The following is a 10238-nucleotide window of genomic DNA, read 5'->3' on the forward strand; positions in this document are numbered from 1 at the left end:
CACGCCTGAAATGTGTAGGTCTCTCTTTTCTTCGTTCCATTTCACATATACGCAGTCGCTGTCCGCTGCGTCAAGTTGCATCTCAGGAAGAAAAAGAAGACATTGGCCATTTTTGAGAGCCACGCCAGAATATATGTGTGTATATTACATATTGTACAGGTTTCTGGAAGTTTGCAGCGTTCGTGTGTTGCTTGTGTGTGATTTTTAGATAAAAAAAAACGATGTACATATTTCAACGTGCTACGTGTATGTGTGTCTCCGTGTTGCCTTGTGCGCGTGAGAAAGGGAAGCTCGAGAAAGAAAAGAGAAAAAAATAAATAAAAGTCGTGCATCAAAGTGCCCGCACTGGATGTTGAACAAAAAAGAGTGTTTTTTGCTGTTGTTCATGATGTTCGTGGAAGAAGTGTAAGAAATTTCTTTATAGTAATTTCCAGTCCCCTCCGTTAAAAATAAAGTCAGGTTTCGTACACTGTAGTGCATTCGTTTCTCTGACACTCGAACGCAGTGTAACATTAGCGGTTTTTATTTGATGCCATGCGGGTAGTTAGGTTCCACTCTTAAAAATGAACTTCACCGCATAGCACGCTCCTAGCGAACCATAATCTCGAATGATATCGTTACCTGCCCTGATTTGTTGAAAACGGGAGGCGTACGCCTTTTTTGTGACAATTATGAACAGCATAAGTGTGACAAAAAAGGCGTACGCCTCCCGTTTTCAACAAATCAGGTCAGGTAACGATATCATTCGAGATGATGGTTGGCTAACAGCATGCTATGCAGTAAAGTTCATTTTTAAGAGTGTGGGTTTAGGTTGGCCTCTCTCCTCGTCGCACTCCGAGGCCCTCTAAGCCACCGCCCGCCCTCTAAAAACAGAGCTTCACCGCACAGCACGCTGCTAGCCAACCATCACCCCGAATGACAACGTCCCCTCCCTTGATTTGATGGAAAACGGGGGAGGGGGCGTACGCCATTTTTGTGACAATTATGTACTACACAAGTGTCACAAAAAAAGCCGTACACCTCCCGTTTTCAACAAATTAGGGCAGAGATCGAACGATGCCATCCGGGATGATGGTTGGCTAGGAGCGTGCTATGCGGTGAAGTTCTCTTTTACACTCTTAAAAATGAACTTCACCGCATAGCACGCTCTCAGCCAACAATAGTCCCGAATGATATGGCTATCTGCCCTGATTTGTTGAAAACGGGAGGCGTACGCCTTTTTTGTGACACTTATGCCGTTCATGATTGTCACAAAAAAGGCGTACACCTCCCGTTTTCAACAAATCAGGGAAGATAACGATGTCATTCGAGATGATGGTTGGCTAGGAGCGTGCTATGCGGTCAAGTTCATTTCTAAGAGTGTAAGATTGTGTAACAAAGAGGCGTACGATCGACTACCGATTTTAACGAATCAGAGGAGAGAAGGTTGTCATTCTGGATTATGGTCGGTTAGGAGCATGTTTACCCTAGGCGGACGGCAAACTTAAGACCTTAGAGGAACGGCCGTTACTTCACCTGTAGTCCAACCATCATTTCGAATGACAGCGCTCCCTGCCTGATTTGTTGAAAACAGGAGGCGTACGCCTTTTTTATGGCATTTATGAACTGCATAATTGTCACACAAAAAAAAAAAAGGTGTACGCCTCCCATTTTCAACAAATCAGGCCAGAGAACGATGTCATTCGAAATTCCGCTAACGGTCTTAAGTTTGCCGTCTGACTAGGGTAGTAGACGGTGACGTTCTGTCTCAGTGGGTGGCTGTTACCTCCAGCTACAGCAAAGAGGATAATGTAAGCTTCGTTTTCATCCAAGATGGACCTCCGCCTCACAGGCACATGGAGTTTCCACATTACTTAGAACAACATATATGCCTCGACGTTGGATTGGGCGCTGAACAGACTAGAATGGGAACCGGACTTGGAACAACAGGTAAGTCATACGATCATGGAGGCATACACTGTCAACGCTCGACTTACGGAAGGTTAGCGTTTCTCGAAAAATCGTTGATAAATCGAGGTTGGATCGAGCGGCAAAGCGCGAAAGCACTGGAACGAAATGGTTTATTTATTTTTTGAAAAATACTGCATAGTGGAGCCTTTCACCATCATTTCTCCTGTTTTAATCTTACTCGGAAGCAAAATTAGTAATCTAGCGCTTTCTTTCCTTTTCCTTTCGTTTTGTTTCTTTTTGTTTCTCTTCCTTTTCCTTTCTTTTTGTTTCTTGTTTTCTTTCCTTTTCCTTTCTTTTTGTTGCTTTTTGTTTACTTTCCTTCCTTTTTTTCTTTTGATTCCCCTGTTTTGCTTTTTTCTTCCCTTCCATTTCTTTTTTGATTCCCCTTTTTCTTTTTTCTTTTCCTTCCTTTTCTTTTTCGATTCCCCTTTTTGTTTTTTTTTTGTTTCTTCTTCCTTTTCTTTTTCGTTTTCCCCTTCCCCCTTTCTCCTTTTTTTTCGGAATAGCAAGCCGGCTCTTTGCCTGGCTAACCTTTCCTTTCTTTTTTTTCTTAATAAACATATCCCCCCCTAGCGCTTGAGCCGCCGTTCCCGTCCTCAAAGTGTACTGTACTGCACCTTCGATATTGCACCACCGTCCGTTTCAAAGTTAGACCCTAAAGCGACAGATGGCTTGCCTGTCCCAGAAGGTAATTGGTGGGAAATAAGTGAGTCACCTTTCTTGTTTTGCCGTTCCATAGTGGGACCCGGGATGTTGACCTCTGCACTTACCCCGTTCACAAACCGACGTGAAAAATACCCTGGAAGTATTTTGACTATATTAATCATACAGTGATTTCCGCAAAACGTTCAAGGTGTCTATTTCTCTCCTCGCAATTTTTGTAGTCATCGGTCTGACGTGCACCACGATGAGTTCACACAATTTCGTTCGAGCCCCGTATATAAACGTTCTGCAACTACCCAGGCCATAAAGCGCTGGAAAGATGAGTTGCCCCCGAGGACGGAGCGCGAACAGTGCTTATCGGCTACACTTTTACGCGTATAGCGCTAGCACTATCTTAATGCTGAGCGCTGAAAGAGCCCGCACAAAGGCGCGGCCAAAACGTAATTACGTGGCCAGCTTCGTGGGCCCAGGAAGGCTTGACGTTCCCAAGATAACGAACATCCTTCAACTCTCGTTGCCTTCCCTCAAAGGACCAGGCTATAGCGAAGCTCCATAATGAGACGGGCCAATCCTCCGCTGAGGGTTCCTTCGACAAAGTGCTCGTCGGAAAGAGTGGTATTGCGAGCGGGGAACAAGAATAAAGTGAAGCACATGTTGCGCATCTTTGCCGTAGTGCGCACGTCTGTCAGACTGACAGACGTGCGCATGTGACTAACTGTGACTGACTAACTGACAGTGTCAGTTAGTTTAAACCCACGCTGAAGACCTCCGTTCCAATTCTGCTATGGGGATCTCACAGGAGAAGAAGGGACCGTAAAGCTAAAAAGACGGTGTCGCATGCTTTCTCATGCTGCTCGGAATCAACGTGCGAAATATTTCCAATTAAATTCACAGCTAACTGCCATTACAAATAAGTTTTATAGCCAACGCGTTCGCTACTGCGAAGCCACTGTTAGCACAACTTTTTTAAATTTTATTTCGCGTTAGCGCCGCGAAGCAGCTGTGGCTATGAGCGGCGTACAGATGTGGACAGATGGAGAGAGGACAGCAGGAAGGAGTGGGGGACAGGGGATGGGTTAGTATGCGTCCTGGGCCGACTTCAGGAGGAACTGTGCCGAAAGTCTGTCTGTGTCTGGAAAGCCTTTCCGAAAACCCATGGAAAACCTCAGACAGCACAGCCGGTGATGGTAGGATTCGAACCCACCACCTCCCAGTGTTCAGCACGACCTTGGCTACCAGTAACGCAACGAGCAGGACGCCTTAGCCCGCTCGGCCATGCCGCTGGTGTTAGTATAACTAGCTCGTTAACTTATAGTAACTATAACTAACCGGTTTCAGCTCTGCCAAGCCATCAGGTAACCGATTCGAGACAGAACTTGCTGGTTACGTCTTTGGCATATCTCGAAACAGACGTGCGAATCAGCGGTCTTATGTCGATCGCAAAACCGCGCCATATACCCGCAGTCCTAGAACGGAACTTCAGAACAAAACTGAAGAGAACTTCTCCGCATAACGAGCTCCCGAGTGGCATCCTGGTCCACCTTGATTTGTCGGAACACTCGATAATTGTCACAGAAAGGCGTACGCAGCTGCGCTTTCCACACTCTTAAAACAGAACTTCGCAGCACACAGCTCGCGGTGAAGGCCAAGTGTTTTAAGAGTGTGACTTACAGTCCAACGCAACTCTAATCTCAAAGTCGGTCAACATACTCCAGACAGTGCCTTTAAGACGCAACGGGCAGCCGTTTCTTTTGTTCGCCTCCCCGGGACCGGCAGATGTTCGCGGTTGCCGGGCGTCCTTTGTATATTTTATGAAACGCATTGTATTCTGAAGCCGTGGAAAACGCTCCTTGGGCAAGAGGCAACTGCACCCGACGGAGCAACAAAGGCGTCTCATCACCAGGCCCTGCATCGTCTTCTTACGAGTACCTCGAGGCACCAAAGTTCACCTTATAAAGATGTCACTGAACCGAAGCCCTCTTTGTGTTTTAATGTCGTTCACAGCCTCTCTCGCCGCCAGTGTCTTTTGAAACGTGAAAAGCTCCGCTATAGTTTTTCGGTGCCGCCCTTCAACATACCACGAGAGCGATGGAATTCCTCTTTACGCAGAACATTCACGCACATCACTTCCGCTTTCTTTCACTGTACAACAGAGCAAGCCGTTCCTTGAAGAGGAGCGCGCTGACCGGAGGCGCAGGGACCACAGCGCTCGATCCACGCGCGAGGGCCACGTGCTTTGGAGCAATGGAGATGATTGGAGAAGGTCCTGATGTGCTGGCCAGACCAACCGCTTTCCTTAGAAGTCGGCCCAGGACGCGCATTCCCCCAGAGCGTTAGTCGTGACGTTGCCCACCTTTGTGAGGCTGACAACGATGAGCTGTGAGCGATGAGTGTAGCGGAGGAAGATGACCTGACGGGATGCGCATGGGCATCGCGCGCACACCCCGCTTCTCTCGAACCGCAATCGTTGGAATAAACTACTGTTGCAACCTGCCTCCACAAGCTCTTTGAGCAGTATACCACCACCACCACCATCGCTTTCCGGCACGCCTCCGTCGGCGAAGCCGGATCAGCAGTCCAGAAGATGTGGGTTCGAGTCCTGCAGCTGGCTAACCTTTTCAGTGACTTCCTTCTTTCTTCGCTCCTGAGGCGCGCTGTTTTGGTTTCGGTTCTGCACAACGCGGTTTTGCGGGTTCGGTTTTGCGCGGCTGTTCGGTTTTGGTTTTGCACAACGAAATTCAGCGATGCTTATTTCACGGCATACGCTGATTTCAGGATTTTTTTAAAAAAGAGAGAATTGCTTTCAGCGAGGGTTGTCTCCCATTCTGCTGCATCACTTTTGCCAGAAGTTCCACAATTAAAGAGTTAATTAATGAATTTTAAGTAATTAGTGATCTTGTACAGTTACGTGCTCACTTCGACAGGATGTCCACAAGGCCGTATGACGCAACTACAAATTCAAGATCTATCCTGCTCTCATAGTTTTTTTTATAACAAAAATTATGTAATTGATTAAAAAAAGAAAAATAACGTCCTATACAATGACATATCGTTCGTTGTAACTAATAGAGGGTCTTGCAACATAACGTCTCGAGACGCGAGGAAGGCCAAGAAACCAAGATGATGTTGGTGTTACAGACACGGAATTTCAACAGGTGAGATGGAAATCCTGCGCGAATCCCTGTGCCTTGTAGTATAAAAAAAAAACTTTATGATGAACGAGATATAGTACACATTGGGACAAAAGTTTACGGAACACCGGGGTGTCGCATTTCTCCATTTCAGTGAAACCCTAGCAGCAAACGTGAGTGGACACACATACTGCACATAGATGGATAGTAAAGCCGGACACCCATTTCTTATTCGATCTCTTCCTGATAGCTAGCAGGGGACCGTTACGATGAAGTAATACGCCAGTGCCGTGTGTTCCGTAAACTTTTGTCCCAAGTTCTACCTCAGCGCATGTATGTTCGTATGATATAGACTTTCACGAAGCAGCGTCGATATGACCATATTTTCTACGTGTTATATTTCTTTCACCACGTAGTTATCTTAACGTATTATGGATGGCGCCACTTCCTCACTCATGAGATCTCCGTGAATTCGTGTCGCCCTGTGCACAATCAGTTACTATTTTACAAGTACAGTGGTTCAAGTACAGTACAAGTAGTCTTACTCGAGGCTTCAATGCGCCGAGGAGGCATCGAGTCACAGAATGAAACAGCGGGAGAAATCGTGAGCCAGCGGCTGCTGACACTACGACACCCTGCGAATGTAAAAATTGTACAGGGTGTGTGCAGAAAAACATGACCCGCATTTTTACATGTAACTCGTTGTCTACTTAGCAGAGGAACTTCCGGTGGCGCACGATGGTGTATTTATGCGTGCGAAAGCTACAAAAAAATCCTTGAAGCCATACTCAGTGTAAAAAAATAAACAGAGCGCGAAAACATGAGCTTCCATGCATTAGAATAGGGCGGTCATGATAGTGCATGGTAGTGCATTTCGGTCTCACGAGAGTTATGTGCAGGCACCGCTAGGGGTACTGCCGTGATCCGTACTCCATGATGTGGGACATCGTTTCGATTTAGGCACCGATAGCGCCCCTAGCGGGACTTGAACACAACTCTCCTACGTTCACCATGATGCCCTTTCACATACACCCTGTTGTCCACCATGTTGCCATATTCTGATGCACGGAAGGCGACGTTTTGGTTGTTCCGTTCATTTTTTAAGCTGAGTATGGCTTCCACAATTTTTCTGCAGATTTCGCACGCATAAATGTGCCATCGTGCGCCACCGGAAGTTCGTCAGTTAGGTAGGCAACAAGCCATGTGCCTAAATGCGGGTCATGTTTTTCTGCGCACACCCTGTACATAAACTCCAGTTTAATTCCGCGTCTTAGTACTTGCCTTGCAATATTATGTGAAGCAAACTGCGTGAAACACGCCGCCGCTTTACTTTCCCGTGGCTGGATTAAGCAAGAAGGTAAGTGCATGAAGCAAGTACCGGAAGCTTATCACAACTTAAGAGCACACTGCAAATTAAAGTACCTGCAAGTGAAACTAAATTAAAGTGCCAGCCACAGCCAACCTAACGACAGGCAACAGTTAACGGAAAGTGAATAAAGCATGTACCGCACACTTACCATATGCACCCCACAATTCACAGAGCTCAACGCCCAATTTGCGCACATGTACCCAACCAATGCACACAGGTACCACAGTAACAAATACGCATTTAAAAAAGTGCCAGCCAGCATGAGCAATCTAACGACAGGTAAACAGACAGCTGAGAGTGGATGAAGCGAGTACCGCACACATACCATATGCACCACACTGCAAATTAACAGAGCTCAACGCCCGATTTGCCCATATTTTAGCCAACCAATTTACACAGTAGCACAGTAACAAATACGCATTAAAAAAGTGCCAGCCAGCCAGAGCAATCTAACGACGGGTAAACAGACAGCTGAGAGTGGATGAAGCAAGTACCGCACACTTACCATATGCACCACGCTCCAAATTAACAGAGCTCAACACCCGATCTGCGAACATGAAACCAATCAATGCACACAAGTAGCACAGTAACAAATGTGCATTAAAAAAGTGCCACCCAGCCAGAGCAATCTAACGACAGATAAACAGAGAGCTGAGAGTGGAGCAAGTACCACACATTTACCACATGCACCACACTGCAAACTAACAGAACTCAACGCTCGATTAGCACACATGTTAGCCAATCAATGCACACAGGAAGCACAGTGACAAGTACACATTTAAAAAGTGCCAGCCAGGCAGAGCAATCTAACGACAGGTAAACACACAGCTGAGAGTGGATCAAGCAAGTAGCGCACACATACCATATGCACCACACTGCAAATTAACAGAGCTCGACGCTCGATTAGAACATATAATAACCAACCAATGCACACAGAAAGCACAGTAACAAACACGAATTAAAAAAAGTGCCAGACAGCCAGAGCAATCTGACGACAGGTAAACAGACAGCGGAGAGTGGATGAAGCAAGTACCGCGCACTTACCATGCATTACACTGCAAATTAACAGAGCTCAACGCTCGATCAGAACACATAATAACCAACCAATGCACACATGTAGCACAGTGACAAGTACACATTTAAAAAGTGCCAGCCAGGCAGAGCAATCTAACGACAAATAAACACACAGCTGAGAGTGGATCAAGCAAGTAGCGCACACATACCATATGCACCACACTGCAAATTAACAGAGCTCGACGCTCGATTAGAACATATAATAACCAACCAATGCACACAGAAAGCACAGTAACAAACACGAATTAAAAAAAGTGCCAGACAGCCAGAGCAATCTGACGACAGGTAAACAGACAGCGGAGAGTGGATGAAGCAAGTACCGCGCACTTACCATGCATTACACTGCAAATTAACAGAGCTCAACGCTCGATCAGAACACATAATAACCAACCAATGCACACATGTAGCACAGTGACAAGTACACATTTAAAAAGTGCCAGCCAGGCAGAGCAATCTAACGACAGGTAAACACACAGCTAAGAGTGGATCAAGCAAGTAGCGCACACTTACCATATGCAACACACTGCAAACTAACAGAACTCAACGCTCGATTAGCACATATAATAACCAACCAATGCGCACAGAAAGCACAGTAACAAACATGCATTAAAAAAGTGCCAGCCAGCCAGTACAATCTAACGACAGGTAGACAGACAGCTGAGAGTGGATGAAGCAAGTACCACACACTTACCATATGCACCACACAGCAAACTAACAGAACTCAACGCTCGATTAGCGCACATGTTAGCCAATCAAGGCACACAGGGAAGCACAGTGACAAGTACACATTTAAAAAGTGCCAGCCAGGCAGAGCAATCTAACGACAGGTGAACACACAGCTAAGAGTGGATCAAGCAAGTAGCGCACACTTACCATATGCAAAACAGTGCAAACTAACAGAACTCAACGCTCGATTAGCAAATATAATAACCAACCAATGCACACAGAAAGCACAGTAACAAACATGCATTAAAAAAGTGCCAGCCAGCCAGTACAATCTAACGACAGGTAGACAGACAACTGAGAGTGGATGAAGCAAGTACCACACACTTACCATATGCACCACACAGCAAACTAACAGAACTCAACGCTCGATTAGCGCACATGTTAGCCAATCAATGCACACAGGAAGCACAGTGACAAGTACACATTTAAAAAGTGCCAGCCAGGCAGAGCAATCTAACGACAGGTAAACACACAGCTAAGAGTGGATCAAGCAAGTAGCGCACACTTACCACATGCAAAACACTGCAAACTAACAGAACTCAACGCTCGATTAGCAAATATAATAACCAACCAATGCACACAGAAAGCACAGTAACAAACATGCATTAAAAAAGTGCCAGGCAGCCAGTTCAATCTAACGACAGGTAGACAGACAACTGAGAGTGGATGAAGCAAGTACCACACACTTACCATATGCACCACACAGCAAACTAACAGAACTCAACGCTCGATTAGCGCACATGTTAGCCAATCAAGGCACACAGGAAGCACAGTGACAAGTACACATTTAAAAACTGCCAGCCAGGCAGAGCAATCTAACGACAGGTAAACACACAGCTGAGAGTGGATCAAGCAAGTAGCGCACACATACCATATGCACCACACTGCAAATTAACAGAGCTCGACGCTCGATTAGAACATATAATAACCAACCAATGCACACAGAAAGCACAGTAACAAACACGAATTAAAAAAAGTGCCAGACAGCCAGAGCAATCTGACGACAGGTAAACAGACAGCGGAGAGTGGATGAAGCAAGTACCGCGCACTTACCATGCATTACACTGCAAATTAACAGAGCTCAACGCTCGATCAGAACACATAATAACCAACCAATGCACACATGTAGCACAGTGACAAGTACACATTTAAAAAGTGCCAGCCAGGCAGAGCAATCTAACGACAGGTAAACACACAGCTAAGAGTGGATCAAGCAAGTAGCGCACACTTACCATATGCAACACACTGCAAACTAACAGAACTCAACGCTCGATTAGCACATATAATAACCAACCAATGCGCACAGAAAGCACAGTAACAAACAT

General features: G+C 45.9%; 1 long non-coding RNA gene across 1 annotated transcript; it reads right to left on the minus strand.

The window, feature by feature from the left end:
- Window positions 1–6185: 6185 nt before the first annotated feature.
- Window positions 6186–7138, minus strand: LOC135368333 (uncharacterized). Its single transcript, XR_010414752.1, has 3 exons — window positions 7026–7138; window positions 6290–6379; window positions 6186–6226 (listed from the first exon to the last, which is right to left on the minus strand). It is a non-coding gene; the product is annotated as an uncharacterized LOC135368333 (long non-coding RNA).
- Between the last annotated feature and the right edge of the window lie 3100 nt (window positions 7139–10238).

Source organism: Ornithodoros turicata, chromosome 9 (genome assembly GCF_037126465.1).
Source record: "Ornithodoros turicata isolate Travis chromosome 9, ASM3712646v1, whole genome shotgun sequence".
Classification (NCBI taxonomy): domain Eukaryota; kingdom Metazoa; phylum Arthropoda; class Arachnida; order Ixodida; family Argasidae; genus Ornithodoros; species Ornithodoros turicata.